The sequence below is a fragment of the Cupressus sempervirens genome, chromosome 11, assembly GCF_028749045.1.
Source record: "Cupressus sempervirens isolate cs-2001-9-10 chromosome 11, ASM2874904v1, whole genome shotgun sequence".
NCBI lineage: Eukaryota > Viridiplantae > Streptophyta > Pinopsida > Cupressales > Cupressaceae > Cupressus > Cupressus sempervirens.
Window position 1 is genome coordinate 291,232 of NC_143128.1, and position 21,143 is coordinate 312,374.

At 33.1% G+C, this 21,143-nt stretch overlaps 1 pseudogene; it reads left to right on the forward strand.

Annotated features, from left to right (window-relative positions):
- The first annotated feature begins 14,370 nt into the window (after positions 1-14,370).
- On the forward strand, positions 14,371-20,291 carry LOC149527932 (mitochondrial carnitine/acylcarnitine carrier-like protein pseudogene; annotated as a pseudogene).
- The last annotated feature ends 852 nt before the right edge of the window (positions 20,292-21,143 follow it).

Consider the following 21,143-nt stretch of genomic DNA (forward strand, 5'->3'; position numbering starts at 1 on the left):
CTTCTACAAACCCTCAGGCTGGCAAGATCATGGCTCCGATACCACTGAAATGTCCCCTTTTCTGATTTTCTATGATATTTCCAACTCTAATCAGATCTTTAAGATCAAACAACTAATATCACAAAGATCCTCCAAATTTCTCAAGAAACCCCAAATCGGGTATGCCAGAAATTGTGCCAAAAGCTTCACAGCTTCACCAATTATTAATAAATCTGAAAGTGGAAATTTTTAAAAAAATTTCAGCAGCATAACAGCCTACAAAATGACATTTCCAGATCCATATAATCTTTACACAACAGTTCTCAAATGTAGGGCAAAAACTATGCTCATCGGGCTCTCGAAATTAACACAAAAATGCTCGGAAACACCACACAACACTAATAAACTATCTCAGAAGTTTAATCAAGTACCAATACATATATTCAGCTCTATTTTAACAGCTTAAAGTCTTAAATACAGCAGCAACCAAAACTGATATGAAATTCTCAACTGAAAACACCAAACTCATGCAAAAAACACACCCAAAAACCCACAAATCTACACTGTTCAGCACAAAGGCAAACTCTGTATGAGCATGCACATGGAATAGCTTCAAACTCCCATCCTTAGCCTTCCTGGAAACCTGCAAACTCCCGTTCTTGGGTCTCCTTGGAAACCTGCAAACTCCCGTTCTTGGGTCTCCTTCTCCACAGGTTTGGCAGCCTCTGAAGAATAACAAAGAATGAGCGAAAATCAAGTCTGGAATGAGCCCAAAATGCCTCCAAACCCCTTAAAAGAGGGCATAACTATAACTCATGTCCAAGAGAGGTTAATGAAACTTATTTTAATAATAATTTTCATTTATTAGTCCAACGGTTTCCAAAGATTAACCCCCTTTTTCCGAAACATCACTTTCTTGGGCCTGCCTGCCTTAGCAAAGATTTTCTTTTTTAATTATTTGAAAAGGGGACATGAAAACCCCACCCTCTCTTAACATCTAAATTCCCTATTAACATCTAAAATCAATTCATTCATTAATTCCATTAATAAATTCCCCGTTAACATCTTACCATTGATTTGATAAACTTTTGAATGCCACTTTGAATCGAGAATGCGCATGTAGTTGTGTTCTATATGCATGGACAATACGTAGAGTTGAAAAAACTCACCATGTCTACATTTATTTAATAAGTCCATGCAAACCTCTAACAAAAATGCAAACATGTTGGGTTTTTTCAGCTCCACTTGATGTCATATGCATATGAATTGATATTGCATATTGAACTATGGCACCCTTCTGCATTTCCTGAAACCAAGAGATTCACACAATTAGTTGTCATGCAATCATAGGTTAATGTTGAGCTTCACTTGGTTTCAAGATAGTTTAATACTCTCCACTAATCAGGTCCAACCATGTGAAGATGGAAGCTCGTTTAGCCCCACCCACCCAACATCAAAATTCCTTGTTAACATCTAATATTCATTCATTCATTAACAAAATTCATTCATTCCATTAATAAATTCCCATTACTATCATACCATTGATTTGATAAACTTGTGAATGCCTCTCTCAATTGAGAATGCACATACAATTGTGTTCTAAATGCATGGACAATGGGTAGAGCTAAAAAAACTCACCACATTTACATTTATTTAATAGGTCTATGCAAATCTCTAACAAAAATGCAAACCTATTGGGTATTTTGAGCTCCACCTAATTTCATATGCATATAAATTGAGATTTCATATTGAACTATGGCATCCTTCTGCATTGCGTGAAACCAAGAGATTCACATAGTTAGTTGGCTACAATCATAGGTTAATATTGAGCTTCACTTGGTTTTGAGAATAATTTAATATTCTCTAACAATCAGGGCCAACCACATAACGGTGAAAGCTCATTTGGCCCCAACCCCCCCCCCCCCCAACCCCAACATCTAAATTCTTCTTTAACATCTAAAATTTATTGATTCCATTAATAAATTCCCCAATAACATCATACCATTGATTTGATAAACTTGTGAATGCCACTCTAAATTGAGAATATGTGTACAACTACATTTTGTATGCATGGAAATTAGGTGGAGCTAAAAAACCCAACCATGTTTACATTTATTTAATAGGTCTATGAAAATCTCTAACAAAAATGCAAACATGTTGAGTTCTTTCAATTCCACCTAGTGTCATATGAATACGAATTGAGATTGTATATTGAACTATGATGTCCTTCTGTGTTGCCAAAAACCAAGAGATTCACATAGTTAATTTTCATGCCATCATAGGTTAATGTTGAGCTTCACTTGTTCTCGAGAATAATTTAATATTCTCTACAAATCAGTGCCAACCACATGAAGATGGAAGCTCATTTGGCCACAGCCACCCACCCACCCCCCTCCCATCATTTAAATTCCTTTTTAACATCTAAAATTAATTCATTCTATTAATTAATTCCTTGTTAACATCATATCATTGATTTGATAAACTTGTGAATGCTACTCTAAATCAGGAATGCACATGTAGTTGCATTCTATGTGCATGAACAATAGGCAAAGCTAAAAATCCCACCATGTTTATATTTATTTAATAGGTCTATGCAAACCTATTGAGTTTTTTCAACTCCACCTGATGTCATATGCATATGAATTGAGATTTCATATTGAACTATGGAATCCTTCTACATTGCCTAAAATCAAAAGATTCAAAAATTAATTGTCATGGTATCATAGGTTAATGATGAGCTTCACTAGGTTTCAAGAATATACTAATGTTCTCTATTAATTAGAGTCAACCATGTGAAGGTGGAAGCTCATTTGGCCCCCCAACATTTAAGTTCTTTATTAACATCTAAAATATTTAAGAAATGATCAATACTTATAGTACTTGGAATGTCCTCATTGCGTCCTACTACTCCTAGGGGAAGGCCATCTCCATTGCTCATGAGAAATTCATCACAATTCTATAATGATTCTCGTACATTTAACATGGGTACATCTAGGAATGTCCTCATCATGTCCTACATAAAATGAATCCAATATTTCAAAATCCCCCTAAGAAATAATAGTTCAAGTGAAATAAACACATGAAAAATGTGAGAGAAAGAGGAATCTACTTACCAATAGGCATTGACATCGCATCTATGGCCTTGTTGTGTAATGAGTGAGTTTTGTTGTTTTTCTTTTGTGCCAAGATCTTTTTGTTTATATACATACATACATAAGTAGACACACACATGTGTGTATATGCATATATACACATATATATACATATACATATATATGTATGTGTGTACATATACATATGTATATACATACATACAAATATAGAGATCACAAGCGCATGGAAATGAGATTCAGAGATCACAAGGGTAGGGCAACAAAATGTAGTGATCACAAGGGCACATACATATATACATACATATATACATATATACATACATACAGAGAGATACATGTACATATATACATACATACTCATATACATACATACATTCATACATACATACATACATACATACATACATGCATATATACAAAGAGATCTTTTTTAAGGTGCTAGGTGACTTGCCTCAAAATCTTGCACACAAATAATGCAAACTAGGAAAACTGGGCAGAGTCTGCAAGAAATTTTACAAAAACATATCATAGTAGTTATTTTTAGAAAGAAACAATCCATAACCTAGTTAAATTGGTCTATTTTTTGATTAATTGAGTTGATTATAAATTCCTATAAAATTTTAATCAAATTAGAAACAATAAAATGAGCAATCAATTGTTCCCAGCTAGCAGGATCAAATACAATTGATCTAGCTGCATACATATTCCATAATCTACTTACCAATAGGTGTTGCCAATGCATCCATGGTCATGCTATGTGTTGAGCAAGTTTTTTTTTTCCTAGTTAAGATCTCTCTATTTATATATAAATACATACATAGACATACACCTATGTATCTAGATATACACATATATATACATATACATATGTATATATATGTATATACATGTGTATATGTGTGTGTATGTGTGTATGCATACATGCATATATGGATATCACAAGGGCACACAAACAAAATGCAATGATCACAAGGGCATGACAAAAAGATCCTAGATCTCCACTAATCTCCACAATCTACAAGATGTCTTTGTGTATATATGTATACACACATACATGCATAGACACACACATGTGTGTGTATGTGTGTATGTATATACATATATAAATATGCATATGTATAAATATTTGTATACACACATACATATATACATACATAAATATAAATATATTTATGTATATATAGAGAGATCTTTTTTAAGGTGCTTATTACATCTTAGCACAATAGAAAAATTGATCTAGCTACATAACTATTCCAAAGCCCAAATAATAAAACAATAAAACTCACTCAACTTGTGCTAAGTGACTTACCTCAAAATATTGCACACAAATAATGCAAATTTAATGGGCAATGTGTGTGTGTGTGTGTAATGTATGTATGTAGGGGAAATATAATGCCCATCAACAATGAGATTAACTCTGCCCATTTTTTATAGTCTATATATATGCATATATACATATACATAAATATATATGCACATACATATCTGCATACATACATACATACATATGCATCCTTTGCATGGTTTAGAGGTAATGTCATTGTGGTAGAGGCTTCTATAAGGGAATGAGCCTTGTGATTATGGCATTTACACAAAAGTAGAACTTACTTTTTCAACTCCTTACACTCAACTCTTCACTAAAGTTATTCTTCTAGTAGTGAGAATAGATGCTATAAATTCCTAGGAGCCAAGTGACTCTAAACCTATGTTACATTTTCTAGAGACATGGGAGGAGGTACTACTGGCTAAATTACTTCATAACATTCTGGATCACATAGTGATGCCCAAATTAATAATAGCAATAGATACTTACTGATACAACCAAATGTATCATTAGAAATTTCATCTCTTCTCTTGCTACTGCAACTACCACGATCAAATGAATTGTGCTTGTTGCAAGCCTTTATCTAATTATAAATTTTCTTCCTTTTCCCTCTACTCTTAAACACAAGATCAGATAATTTTCTTTCAATAGTAGGAACCTCAACCATAGGTTTTTCTATCTTCAAATTGAAATTCTTAAAAACACTTAAGTTAACACTAGAACATTTGGGTCAAATTGTGATGGCAATTTGCAATGACAAGGTAATTTGTGGATTTTCATGTTTTTTTCAGGTGTCCTCAACATCATCATAATATTGATATTTGTGCCACAATTGTGATGCTCACGTGAGTTTAAAAAAAAACATTACATAAATCATTCCCCATTTGTTTTGATTGATTTTTGAGAGTTGCATGTGAAAGAGGGTGAATAGCTCTAAATGAAGGTGGAGAAATTTAAAAGTTGGTTGAGAGCTCTGAGCTTTGAATGTTGGTGGAGATTTCATTGTTGTACCCTTGTGATCACTACATTTTGTTTATGTGCCCTTATGATCTCTGCATTTTTTTGTAGTGCCTTTTGTGAAGGTCAATGGAGATCTAGGATTTCATTGTCGTGCCCTTGTGATCACTGCATTTCATTTCCATGCCCTTGTGATCTCTACATTTTGTTGTCATGCCCTTGTGATCTTTGTGCCCTTGCTCTGTGATTTTGTTGTTGTATCATCCCCTTGTGATCTTTGTGCCCTTTCTCTATGATTTTATTCAAGGGGAGAAGAGGTACCTATGTAAAAAAAAATTATTTTCCTTCTAAACATGTATCTCTTTATATTTCCCCCAGCAAGTGATTTGAGAATCTTCTCTTTATGTATATGTATGTGTATATACACATACACACACATATGTGTGTATGTATGTATATATATATATATGCATATATACATATATACATGTGTGTATATATATACTTACATACATATACAGAGATCACAAGGGCACGACAAAAAAATCCTAGATCTCCATTAATCTCCACAATCCATAAGATCTCTCTGTATATATACATACATACATACATAGACACATATATATGTGTTTGTATGTATGTATATATACATATACATATGTATATATATATATATATATATACATACATACATACATACATACATACATACATACATACATACATACATATGCATACATATACACATACATACATACATACATACATATGTACATATATATACATACATACATACATATATATATATATATATATATATATATATATATATATATACATATACATACATACATATACACATACATATGTACATACATACACACATCTACATATGCAATTTTATCACCTTGCAAAACTGTATTTGATCTTGCTAGCTAGGAATAGTTGATTGTTCATTTTATTGTACCTAATGTGATGACAGTTTTATAGGAATTTGTAATCAACCTAGCTAATCAACAACTAGACCCCTTTAACTGGGTTATGGCTTGTTTCTTTCTAAAAATGTCTACTATGATATGTTTTTGTAAAATTTCTTGCGAACTCTACCCATTTTTCCTGGTCTGCATTATTTGGGTGTAGGATTTTGAGATAATTCACTTAGTATGAGTTGAGTGAGTTTTATTGTTTTATTATTTGGTTGAGTGATTTCTATTGTTTTATTATTTGGCTAGGTGATTTTTGTTGTTTTATGTGTGTGTGTGTGTGTGTGTGTGTGTGTGTGTGTGTGTGTGTGTGTGTGTGTACACATACATATACATAAAGAGAAGTTTCTATATTCACTTGCTGAGGGAAATATTAAGAGATGTTAAAGGTGATTAGATTTCTTATAGATTTGACTATGAATGTCTTTGCTATTTTTAGAACATAATTATTAGTAATCTCTACTCTTTATATTTGAAGTTACTGAATACCAAAGGGAAAGGCATTTATTGATTTTGATACCTCTCTTGGTTGTTCAGCTGGGTACAAGTATTATTTCAAAAGACACAGAGCCAAAAAGCATGTCACAAGAGGACATGTCTCGTGTCCACTTGATGCAAAGTACACAACTAGAAAGGTGTAAATGGGTTTTCCCACTCTAACACCAAATCAACAAGTTACCAAATCCCCAACCTTCTCACAAGGTCATAACCAGTTCAAATCCTCCAAATGTTGAAGAAAAAAAGACTACCAACTTCTTCAAGAACCCATGATCTAATGATCAAATTCATCCAAATTATGCCTTCAAAACCTAATCCCCACAACTAGACTAGCATGAGGAAAACAAAAAAATGGTTTTCTCCAATGGTTCCAAGGAATCAAATAGACCTAGGGCATCCACATAATAAAAAATACATCACTAGTTTGATCCCCACACTCCTATAATGTATCAAACCCAAATTCACCTAGTACCCCTATTAGGCCTCCTTAAGAGGTTTTTGGTGCCTAACTTCCAAAAATCCCAAATAAAACTTAAAAAATTAGGGTTCAAGATACCCTTTTCAAATTCATATCCAATCCCAAAATACCAAGACTCAATTCCACTCCAACAATCCCTTTGCTTCACTAAGAAACATAGTCCTAATTGGCCTAATTAGGATTGGTTTACTAAGCCACTATGGGAAAGTGGGGTCATGGAAATATACCCAACACTTAAGAATGCCTATTCACCTTCCTCTAGCTTCTTTGCAAACACTCATCCCTCCAACATGTCTCCTTCTCCTCTTATACTCCAAACAATATGCTCACAAGGTCAAATCCTCATAGGCACTTGACCTAGGGTTGGTTAGGAAAAATAGAAAAATACATTTTCTAGTCTTGAAGCCCTTGAATCACTAAAAGGACACATCTAATTATCATTCCCCAAGAGGCCATTAAAAACCAACTATGGGAGTCACAGCTATCGGCCCATCTTTGAAGCTTGCACAAAATTGTTGTCCTACAAACCCTCTTGTACAAAAAATGAAATAACTTGAACAAAACTCCACACAAAATGTTGAAACCAAAAGAAATGGAAAGGTAAGACAAAAATGTTCTTCAAAAAATCATCTGATCATGCCTACCAATCTATATAGTATGGAAAAAGTACAAGAAAACAATAAAATTGCTTCAAAATTGAAAAATATCTTATTGCAACTTCTCCCAATTCATACAATCTACCATTTGTGACCTCAAAAATGAGCTATTTATCCTTCCTAAAATCTAAACCAAAATCAACTATTGTTTGAATAGTTACAACTCCTTTTCAACTAAGTTTCATTTTTTAGCAACTTTTAAAATGTTGCAAATTAGCAATTTTGCACAAAAAGTCCAACTTTTGCAATTTTCACAAATTTTCAATTCTAGGACTTGGAAAAGGTTCCAACTTATTCAAAAAAAACTAAAAACACCTAATCCTAGGCTATATTAACCAAAAACTTAAGAAGATCCAACTTTCCCAACTAGCAACTTTGGCTTATAACTTGCCCAAAGTGACTTAGGCATACATGAAGGTATCTTTTCATTACAACCATGGATTTTTCATCCAAGACTTATTTGTCCTAGCCGGATTAGTTGAGAAACCAAAACATTCAACCAAAATGCACAATAGTGCCTTGGTGCTCTACACCACCACTCATGACATAACTATTGATATAGACAATTATTAACCTTATACTAATTAGTTTAGTCAATAGTTAACCAAACATGATTTATATTAAGTCATTGATTTGTATAAACATAAATGGATCATTTTCTTGATCCTATTATGACTTAATGTGAATGCATCCAATCATTGTCTAGATGTTATTATGTATGAGATCTTTACTCAATCATCAAGAGATAATATAATTTGTAAGTACATATTTCTGCATACTTAGTTTGGTATGAATAGTCTCAATTGAATAAAAGGATAATTTCTTATGTGAATTCAAGACATGAATGTTAATTTAATTTGTCACAAGTACTATGCAAGTGTGTATGTATGCATGTAAATAATTTCACATAGTGAATTGATATACATACTATATGTACATATGCATATAATCAGCATAATCAGTTATCCTTAAATGTGATCAAACATATTATATATCAACAAGAGATACATGTTTTGAAGGAAAAAAAAACATTTACATAGATACCTCTTCTCCCCTTGAAGAAAATCATAGAGCAAGGGCATGAAGATCACAAGGGAATGACACGATGATGAAATGCAGGGATCACAAGGGAACAACATCAAAATCCTAGATCTTCACTGATCTCCACCAACATTCAAAGCTCTCCACCCTTGTTCGGAGCTCCCTAGCCTCTTTTGTGCATAACTCACCACAATCAATCAAAACAAATGGGGAATGATTAATTTCATTTTTAATTTTATTTTTATAATCCATAATCCATAATCCATAAGATCTCTCTCTATATATATATACATACATAGACACACATATATATGTGTGTCTATATGTATATATTCACACACACACACACACACACACACACACACACACACACACACACACACACACACATATATATGTATATACATACATACATATATATGCATGCATACATACATACATACATACATACATACATTCATATATACATGCATACATATATTAATATATACATGAAAATAACAATGCACTTTCTAAGAGTTTACAATTTTTCAACAAAATTAATGTTTTATAAGAAAATGCACCTGAAGAGTTGTTAGCTCAAAAGAAAGAACATGGTGTTAAAATAGTATAGAAAGTGCTTGACATGAGAGGTCCACAAGTGAGGGTTTTCACCAATCTTGAAAACTTGAATGCTGAAATGAAAGCTATCAATGACCACCTATTCCAAAGTTACAACATAATGTGAAGTTGATTTTAATTATGGTAGAGGTAGATATTCAAAAAAATTATAATCAAAATTGAAGGCACGAGATAGAACACTAGTACAAAAATAGCAATATGTGACTAATCAAACCTCTAAAATTTGTATATATGTGACTAAACTTAGTCACGTGACTAATAGTAGTTAATATCCAGTCATTTATAACTCTACTAAATTTACTACTAAGCAATTTTAGTCATGTATTTGATCACTGATTTTGATCATTGATTTAGTAGTATAATTAGTAGTATATATAGTAGTATATTTAGTACCATATTAAGTAATTGATTTAGTAGTATATTTAATCATGTGGCTCATCACATGCTTATTAGTATATTTAATCACATATTTAGTAGTATATTTGATAGCTGATTTAGTCACATATTTAGTAGTATATTTGGTAACATATTCAGCATATTTAGTTAGATGTTTAGTGGCATATTTAGTAGCATATCTAGTAGTTTATTTTTCAAATATTAGTAGCATATTTAATAGTGTATTTCGTCATAAGAGGGCATGATGGAATCGAACCATCATCCATCTGCTTGCAAAGCAGGTGCTTTTCCATTGAGCTAGCACCCTTCAAAAAATGATCATATATAGTGTTGTTTTCTACACTCTCTTGGTTCTTATCTGTTGAGTTTATCCCAATCATTTCTTTAGTGATTTATATCTAGTTTCTATATATAATTAGTGTAAGCTACTATAAAAAATCAAAAGAACTCAAGAAATAGACATATCTCTTCTCACTCTTCTTGCATCAATAATCATAAAAATCACAAGGAGTTGGAATATTTTGTATGACCCATCATAGTTAATATTTATAATCCTCTCCATCTATTTGGAACAGCAACAACTAACATCATTCCAAGAATTAGAAGTGGGAAGGGAACAACTCGGGAAGTATCTGTTGAGACTAGTGAAGAGAAGTAAAACCCAATATTTACTATAGATGTTTCTTTATTCTAGTATAGAATGGGGGATGGGAGGAATAGACTAATGAAGTACCCAGTTACTCCCTTGTTGTCATGGCATGCGAAATAAAGGATTTTGTGATTCTTCCACATATCTAACCATATAAATTATTTCTTCTATGAGTAGTAGTACTCAATTTGATAAGGGAAAAAATAAGGGGATTTAGAGAATGAAAAAGCTATCATGGTACTCATACCATGAGATTAAATAATTACGATGTCTATCAAAGAAATGGGGATGGATGAATATGACAAAGATCACATGCCACTCTTAATAAAACTTGGATCAGAGCTATTAATATTAATTCAAGAAAGCAGTGAATAAAAGAAACCAATGCAATTTTTTTCTAAACAAAAAATTTATTCAAATCTGCACTACAGATAAAAAATCAAAATTGTTGCAAATTTAGGGAGCTAAATTAATACAAAGAGACTACCATGTTTAAGAGGTAGGATTACATCAAAATCCAATAGTGTTGGCCCATTGTCAAACATGATATTGGCATTAAGAAGATTAGGTAGGTTGCTGGTAACTACAAATGCATTCTCCACTTTCTTGTACCTAGTAGGTAAATAATTAAAAATCATTAACTAGTGCCCACACAATCACGAATCAAATTAAAATCCTAAAAAATGATAACAAAAAAAGAACAAAGAATAGAGATAAATATTTTGCAAGGAAATCACCTTGTCTAGATAACATAAAGATTCATCACCATTATATATGTTGTGATTACCATCAAAGACAACACTTGGAGAGCTAGTGTAAATAAGCTTCTTGACTTTGCATTGAAGGCATGCACTTACTACATTCTTTGTACCTAAATACAAACAAATTTAATCTCTTCTGATGCTTCTATACTTTAAAAGTTGAGAAAAATAGCATGTGCATCTTTCACAGGTTGAAAATGTGGACAATAATTAATTTAATTTTTCCAACAACCAACCTTGAATTGTGACACCATAATGCAGATCAAAATTGTTGATGGATGGATTCGGGGCAACCATATGGAACACAACAGATGTTGCTTCAAACATGCAAGGGGTAGTAAGAAAGTAGTAAGTAATTAAACATCTTTTAACAATATAAAAGGGTACATATTTTTGCTAAGAAAAATCAAGATATGTCATCAGACATATAGTCAATGAATTATGAGGAAAAGAAGAAGGAAAAGTGATGGCACACAATATTTGTAACTCTTTTCGTTGGTAAGACTATTACAAGGCCATGAGAAAAGATTCTTACCATGTTCCAACAAAATCAATCACTTGCTGCAATACCTAATAAGTCGGTACTACATTGGCCAATACATTCAACATGTTATGAGGATATCCAGAACAACATTTATTAAAGAAAAATCTTTAACTGTATAAGGAAATTCAGCACACAAAGTTTATCACTCTTCTTTACAAGACCATGAAAAATTCTTCTCACCATATTCCAACAAAACCAAGCATTTTCTACAACAATTTGGGTGCTACATTGGCAATGTTTTCATTGTGAATAGGAGCCCATGCATGGGCTTTATTAAAAATATATGAAAGGTAAAATTTCCTAATATTAATAATCATATCCATGCATACACTTATGTTTGCAGAAAAAACATTGTTGTGGAAATGTGTGTACTAAGAGTCATAAATTAAGGAAGCTATGAATTTTAAGAAAATTTGCCAAAAGCATGAGGGCATTTGGTCTAGTGGCATGATTCTTGCTTCGGGTAAGAGAGGTCTCGAGTTTGATCCTCGGAATGCCCCAACTTTTCTCAAACAACTTTTTATTAATAGTGCTAAATTACAAATCTAGCAAGTATGCCATCAACATTATTGAAGTCTATGTTTCGATTTTTATATTCTAATCTGCCAACTATTCCAAGATCTTGCATTTGTCTTCAAATTTGCAAACTAATTTCTATTGATCATAATTTTATAGCCTTTTCTTGTCAATTTTTTTGTACCAAAATCATTTTGCAGCACTTACTTTCAAGAGATTGCAATTCAACATTTTTTTCCCCTTGAACCCCTATTTCACTTCAGTTAAATTAAATAAAAATCAGAAATTGAGTTTCTAGATAAAATACCTTTTACATTCAAAAGTGAACCATTCTGTTGTAATAGTCAAAGGTATGAAGCACTCTTTACATGTTTTTCTAATGGCATTGTTCATGTTTATGTCAACTATACAGTTTATTTCTGCAATACAATCACATCTAATGATTTTACAGAAAACTTGGCAATCAAACTTCATTATATCTTTTGAATCAGATTAGTAAGATCACCGAAAAAAGTGATGAAATATACAAGTCAATAAATTAATTAACCTAACCATCACTTTGTACCCACTACCATAGTTTTCTCCTGGCAAGCATATTCTTTATCTATAGGAGAAAAGAACAAGCTTAATTATGTTAGCTATTGCCTAAAATGTTGTTGAGAATGGAGCTACTTTAAGTGTAGCAAATAATTGTAAGAAAATAACCAGAACCACATGGAAAAACACAGTTGGGGCATCAAAATGGGTTATGATAGCAAAATAGGATAAAGAAAACCTTAAAAAACATAATAGAATTACGAAGCCTCTACTAATAACAATCAAGTATCAAAGCCAAGTTTTGATCCTAGGACCTATGGGTTATGAGCCCATCATGCTTCTACTATGCCACACTGAAATTTTGGGTTAATATTAAATTTTATTTTAAAGCTCATAGTTCTTTACCAAGGAAGTTTGTCGTCCACATTATTTAGGTCGTCAATTCTCTTACTTCATTTCAAGAGATTGAAATCAAAAATTGTTTTTTCGGGGACTTATTTTGTCCACGTGAAAATTTTTCCCATTCATTTACTTTTTCAGTTTCCTAAATTTCCTGAAGCATTTTCGTTCCATTTGTTTAACTTTGCTCCATGTGCTTAAATGTAATCAATCTTTGTGAATAAGATATAACAATATATTGGTCTTCTCCTATTTGATCTAAGAGGGACACACTTCATTGCCTCCTCTTGTAGAGGTCCCCCAAACACATCAGCTTCATTTAGTAGCATGCAGAAGGCTAGGAAACTAATTTCAATTAACTTGTCTAGGTTTGAGCTATTTTTTTAGTAGTGGGCTTAACTTTGCTACTTTATCAATCTGCCAGTATTAGTTGATCCAATTAAATGGAAATCCTCTAGCTGTTAATAGGGCAAAAAGCTTATTTAGAATTGCCCCTCACTACATGAGTTATTAATAGGGTGGTCCAAGACTTATTCAAAATCACCCCTCACTACATGGAAACTTCTCCATGCAAAACTTCCAATTAAGAAATGGCTTAAATTCCTATAACCACCCTCCTCTTCCCCATTCTATGTTTAGGTTAAGTCCAACCAGCAATTCTGCTAGTTTTACTCACATGTTGCATTGCTACAAGCCTTCCTCATGACCATGTTTCCTACCATCTTCCATTTTCCTAGGTCCTAAAAAGTAATTCCCAGATTTTCCATTTCCCACTATGAGATCACCAATTACTTTCACCATTTTATCGCTAACCACATTTGGATGTTCTATTGTAAGGCTCCCCTCTCTTTAACCTTTCTTCCCCTACAAATTAAAGTCCAATTGGTTTGTGCTAATTTAGCTCTCCAAATGACCAATATGATATCTGTTATCAAGAAGCAACTCATGGCCTGTGAGGACCTCCTCAACCGGCAAGTAATCCTAAAGTCAATTGTTTATTTCCTGCTAGCAGCTCTTTCCTCTACATTGAGTGTAATCTTGACCATCCTACAGATCAACTCACTTCCTTTCTACTTTTTGGCTTTAGCTTTTTTATTTTAGCCATATTTTGCCTTTCAAAATTTTAGTTTTTGGCTGCCAAACCATACAGGAAGGGGAAGTCATTTCCTACATGGACAGGGAATGGTTCACACAAAATTAGCTTTGATCATATCAATGCTGCTAATAAAATTGGTTCATTAGATTTATGAGCACTTACAAAATGGATTCTGGGATGGACATTCACTTCTACAAGATTTACACTAGCATCAGGTGTTAGAAGAGAGTCTAGAGGGAGCTCTTTGCTTCCTCATTGCACAATCATGCCTGCCTACCCTAGCCTTAGGCATTCCCCAATGAGCTTTCCTAGATTGTGCATCTGTCCTTTCAAGTGATTGATGATGACATTGATGATTCCTCCCTTTAAGGCCCTTCTAGAGATATTTGATTGAAGTTTCATTCAATCCTTCCAATCTTCATCAGCCCTTGCAGTTTGAGGGTTTTGTTCCCTTCACATGGCTAGCTGTATTGTATTGCTTTATTTTCTTTTGAGAATTTTAATTCTTTTATATTATTTTCATAGAGTGCACTCTTGTTAGAACTTTGTATTGTACACTGACATAACCTCCAAGCCCATTTACCTACTTTGGGGCAGTCACATACATTATTATACTACCTTATGCCACTAAATTTGGGAATCAAACTTAATATATGCACCATAAAAGTATGATGGAAACGACACATGAATTAGCCCCCAAATTTTTCATATCTGTTGTTGGATAGAAACTAGAGTTTTATCACTCATAACAAAAGAACATAAAATTTTGAAGCAGAGCTCTTCATCGATATCACGTAATGATGTAAATGTGTTTCTTCAATAAAAATCCCTTGGAATCCTTGGGGGTTCCTTGCTTGAAATCCAACTAGATAGAACATGAGATTGGGAGAACTGAGCAATCTCCCCCGTAGGGAGATCCCATAATAATAAAAATTGAGTGACCATAACATGACTAATTTTGTGCATCTCACTTTTTTATGCACGCATGGTTTATACTTATATGATTTTTGGTTAAGAAGGTTTTGACACCCTAGGCCACAAGTGCAAAAAAATATACAGCCACCAAAAGAGACTTGGCTGCAAAAGAAATGTGCCAAGCTTTGCAAGTTATTGACACCCATGTAAAAGCCACTCCTACATGAAAATGGTCATTTCTAGCATGTGGCAAATGTAATGTTCTTTCATATTTTGTGGGTTTTGAATCATTTCATTGGATGAAGAATTCAAGCACTTTTTTGTTGACTAATGTGTTTTAGTTTACAAGAGTGTTGATTAGATATTTGTTTGCCTCTAAAACTTGTACAGGGAAAGGTTGTTATTCTGCCTTAAATGTTTCTCTTTGCTCACTGGTCTCTGTTAGCTCTGATTTGCAACTATTTAATAAGTTTGGTTGTCTTAGTCTATAGTATATTTTGATACTAAAAACATTCTATATATGATTTGAGCAACCTACTATTTTTATAAATTATCTTGATGATTTTCTAGTAATGTGCTCTATTTGTTTTCTGTAAATATAGATTATCACCTTATAGATTGTGGGGCTTGCACGGGGTTTTAGTTCTCTGTTTACAGGCTTCCTTTATTATAAATATGTCTCTTCTATCAAAAAAACCAAATTCATGATTCATGACTTTATTTGAAATCAAGACAAGCTGTTTTTCTATTAACCTCTGCTTGCATCCTAGCAATCCTCCATTGAAACAGGATTCGTCTTCAATTATCTTATCCTTCAATTTTTACATTCAACATAATTATCAGAAACCCTCTACTTAGAGTTTTCCTCACCAATGCGACAATTTTTTTCATTTGCTAATTTCTATTCTTCTTCACAGTAAATGTTCTCTCCATTGTTTAGCTTAGCTATTGTCATCTGTCACTTGACATGTTTGTCTACACAACTCAATGATGTATCGTTTGATCAAAATGTTATGTAATCATTCACCTACAATTATAGCTTTGTTTAACTACAAATAATGTGGACCACAGCTGTGTACTGCTGAATAAGTCCATACAACCAAATTTATTTATTTACATTCTCCATCATAATTGCCAAGCTATGTTACCACTGCACTGCAGCAATGCTCTAAACTTCTTTGTTCAATATTTGTTGGTTTTGGTTTTTGAAATGAACAATAATTTCTTTGAAGTTTTTTCTTTAATGATTCTTCTTTCCTCTGATGACAAAATGATGGGTTGACATCGACAACTTTTTTGTGTTACACAACATTGTGCCTTGCACACATGCCTTGTTGTAGACAAGAACCATTCCAATTTTCTTTTGCTCCCTTTAGGTTAGGTTGATTTTGTCACTCCATGTTTTGAATGGAAGAGAATAGTAAGAATAAGGGGTCATTAGAATGCTCTTGAAATCCATAGGGCAATGATGCATGTAAGCTTGAAAGTTGTTCCAAGACCAACAAAGAAGTCTGCAGGATGAACAAGAGCATTCAAGACAAAGTAGTTTGGGAATATGAACAATCAGAGTCAATCAAAGGTTGAACATTGTTGAGTATCAAGAGATATTACTTGAGATGCAGAGACTTCTTTATGCTGATGAAGAAGTGGAGTTGAAAGACAGACAAAGTAAGAAAAAAATTCACTGGGTCATCTAGATTAGGCATAGGCAAATATTTTCATCATTTTGATGTCAAGAGTCATTGAGATTTTCATCTTTATTTTCTCTTTCACCACCTGTTCTTTCTTTGATCCTTCAAGTTGAGAAGCTTTTCCTTTTTCTCAATCTGGTTCTTCATCTGAATGTGATTCTAAGTCTTCCATGAGGTCATAGGTGAACTTGACTCTGTCCCTTTGTAACCTATGTTCCTCCCTTTTTAGCCACCTCCTTGTGTATTCCAACTCTCTATGATATGCTGTCATCTGTAACAGATTTTTGAGACCAATTAATAGAGGACAAATTTTTATCTTATCACTCTATCACAATCCATATCTTGAATAATGTCCCCATCATCTTGCACCTGATTGGGAACTAGGAATAGTTAATAAAATTGGAAGTCCAATCCATATCTTGAATAATGTCCCCATCATCTTGCACCTGATTGGGAACTAGGAATAGTTGATAAAATTGGAAGTCCATTAAAAGAACCTTGACCATTAGAAAAGATGGATCCAGTTGCATGGGGGTTAGGAAAATGATTGTAGTAAATGAAATCATTCATCATGATTGTCATTTATAGCTGAAGGGAAGACAGTTTTTCAGCAGTTCATTATCACTCTCTTTTATAACTCAAGGGAAGAGTGATCTTCAATATTTCAAGTTGTTTTGGCAATGGTACTGACATCAGGAATCATTTTGTTAGTGATCCTTTGGCACCTAACTAGCATGAAATTCTCCTACTTACTCTTCACCAACATGAATCTTGTTTCATTTATTAAGAACATAGTTGACTTTTTGTACTTGGTATTTGATTATGGCATCATACTCTTGAAATTCGTCTTAAGTATGTTGATTTCAAAAAGTAACTTGTTTATATATATTTTTAACTTTTATTTGGAGTTGTAGTTTGTGTGAGACCAAAATATCTATTGATATTCATTTCAAAATGCTTTTTTGTACCATCTCTGAAAGGATGGAGTTGATGTTATAATGTTCTAGTAGGATGGGTACTGGTTTTGTATGGAATGTAATTAGAATAGCAAGAATTGTTCTTTTCTGTAAAATCTAAATTTTCCAAGATTTGTTCAACTAATATGAATTAGGACAGTATGTGTTTAATTTATCTTGTCGTTGAAAAAATCTCAGCATTAGCTATGTTTGCACAGTTGTTCATTTAATTACTTATGATGGCAAAGCCCAAAAATACTTTGTGTCATCCATAGTTGGATTATTTAGAAAGATTCTTTTATTGTTTGGTAGTGAGAATGTGTCTAGTATCCTGATGATATCAATAATTGATTCTATTTTGTATGGAAAGGTATATGGCTGGTTATTTACGTACACTCAGTTTTTAATAACTAAACTATATATTTTATTGTTTAGGAAGTTTCATTTGAGCACACGGTGTATATTAATATTCCTTACAGTTGAGGTATATTTATTTTAAGATTTGGAATTGCTCAGAAAAACCTCCTGTTGAAAGAGAGTTTGGAAGGTCGTAGTCATGTGCTATCTAGCACTTTAACACATTAGATGTTGCATGAGAAAAAAATGCATGTTTAAGTTTTTCTTGGTACGATTGGGGTCTCTATATGTATTGGGAACTTGTTAAGTTTGAAGCCCCCATTTTTATTCCATTCAAGAGTATGAGTTATATAGGTTGGCTTATGATTGTGTGAGAAGGAAAAATTTCATTCCTATAGATTCTGTTGCATTGTAACTGTTGATATAGATAAAGTAACTGGCTTTAAAGTTATTCAATATATAGCTAAATTTGCAGAGTCAGCCAGTACCTCCTCCAAGCCAACCTCCACGCTATGCTGGGGCCATGGATGTTGTTCAATAGACAATTATAGCAGAGGGCCCCCAAGGCCTATACAAAGGAATGGAAGCTCCATTAGCGATAGTGGCAACACTGAATGTAGTTCTCTTTACTGCAAGAGGGTAGATGGAAGCCTTAGTTAGAAAAACACCTGTGGTTCTCCTTTCTGTGGAACAACAGATAATTTGTGGAGGAGGGGCAGGCATTGTTGTTTCAATGCTAGCATGCCCAAATGATCTAGTGAAGTATAGATTGCAAGCTCAAAGTGCCCTTGCCATTGGAGAAGCTGCTGTAGTTACCACTGCTAGGAGAACGACAGGTAAGTTTTTTTTTTTTTTTTTTTCCTAATTTGTTCATTTAGTAATTTCTTTGTACACTTCTAAGTTTCCATCTTCGAGGTTAACTCTAGCTCAATTGGCTGCATTTTTAGAATTAGCAATCATGGATTACAGAGACTGGTGTTGTTGTATTGTGATGTGATTAGTGTAAACTTCACCATTCTTGATAATAAATAATGAAGTACATCAGCAGGCTTTAAGCATTGAGCTGAACTGTTGAGGTTTTCTTTATACAATGGGAAATAGATCTACATTGTTGAGCATCTAGCATGGTGCATAGAAATCTTGAGATTTCTTTCAAAGTTCAAACCCATTAGAATCAACCTCCCATTGCATGGAATCATGGATTAAACCTTAACAGTTCAGTGCAATTCATTTGTACATCATTTGAGCCCTACTGATGCACCCGATAATATATTATTGGTAAATCAATTGTTTTCCCTTAAAAATAAGCATATAATATTTATACTAAGGCCTTCCAAATTCCTATAAAATAGGTACATCCACAGTAGTAGCAGCTTCCATCAAATACAATGGACCAATCAGGGTAGCCACACATGTTTTAAAGTCGGAGGGATTTTAGGACTATTTATGGGTCTAACTCCTACTTTAAAATGAGAAGTGCCTCGAAATATAGTTATTTTTGGTGTCTATGAGGGAATAAAGCAGTATTTGGTTGGAGGATGAGATACTTCTGGATTGAGCCAAAGTGCTCTCCTTACATCAGGTGGGCTTGTTGGTCATGCTTTCTGGATGGATGCATATCCAACTGATGTTGTGAAAAGTGTTATCCAGGTTGATAATTACCACCAACCAAAGTACTCTAGTTCAATCGATGCATTTAAGAAAATTGATGCTTCTGAAGGAATCAAAAGTTTGTACAATGGCTTTGGGCTTGCCATGGCTAGAAGTGTTCCTGTCAATGTTGCATGTTTCCTTGCCTATGAGGTTACAAGGTCAAGTTTGTGATGATAGAATATTTACCCAGAATTCTGGTGTATTGAACAATTTCAACAACAAAAAATTATTTGGTGAATGAGCACTTTCTTCCTTTGAAAGCTGGTTTCAATTCTACAATTTCACAAATTTTAATCATCTCTTTTAATGAAAATGATTTATTTTCATGGTCTTTTATTCATATTTAATGAAATTTCATCTGTCTTTCTCAAGGCCTAAAAGTTGTTTGCCTCAGTATTAGAGACTATATATAGACTTCACAATTTTCTTGTTTTTACATCAGTTATCTTATCATTTACAAGCAAGTTCATATCTCATTGATCTTGTAATTCTTAACAGTTCATATCTCATTGATCTTGTAATTCTTAACATGCAACTGAAAGGAAAATACAACAGTTACATGATTTTAGTCCACATCTCATTTGCCAACAATATAATTGTATGCTGTAACTGTGTTGTCTGTTTCAAATTTGAATTGTATGGTAGTATCAAATAGGTTCAAGAGTAGTTTTGTATTTGTGCTTAATACATGTGTGGGTTCTGTGTTTAATAAATGTGTGGGTTGAATCAAACCAACACTTACTAAATACACGTGTGTTGAAAACATTATCAAACCAGCTCTTTGTGTGTGCTTAATGTGTTGAATACACATTTATCAAATTGACTCTATTATTGCCCTAGAACTAAGTTTAGATTGCATTTCTAACTAAGTATTATGAAAATTTGACTTGACATAAACTCTAGTACATAATGCATTTGGATAAATCTACAAGTACTAGCTCCAAAATGATAAATCTTCTGCTAATTATGCCAAAAACTGTGGTCAAACTACCAAATGGAATAACTAAAGTTAATATGAATTCA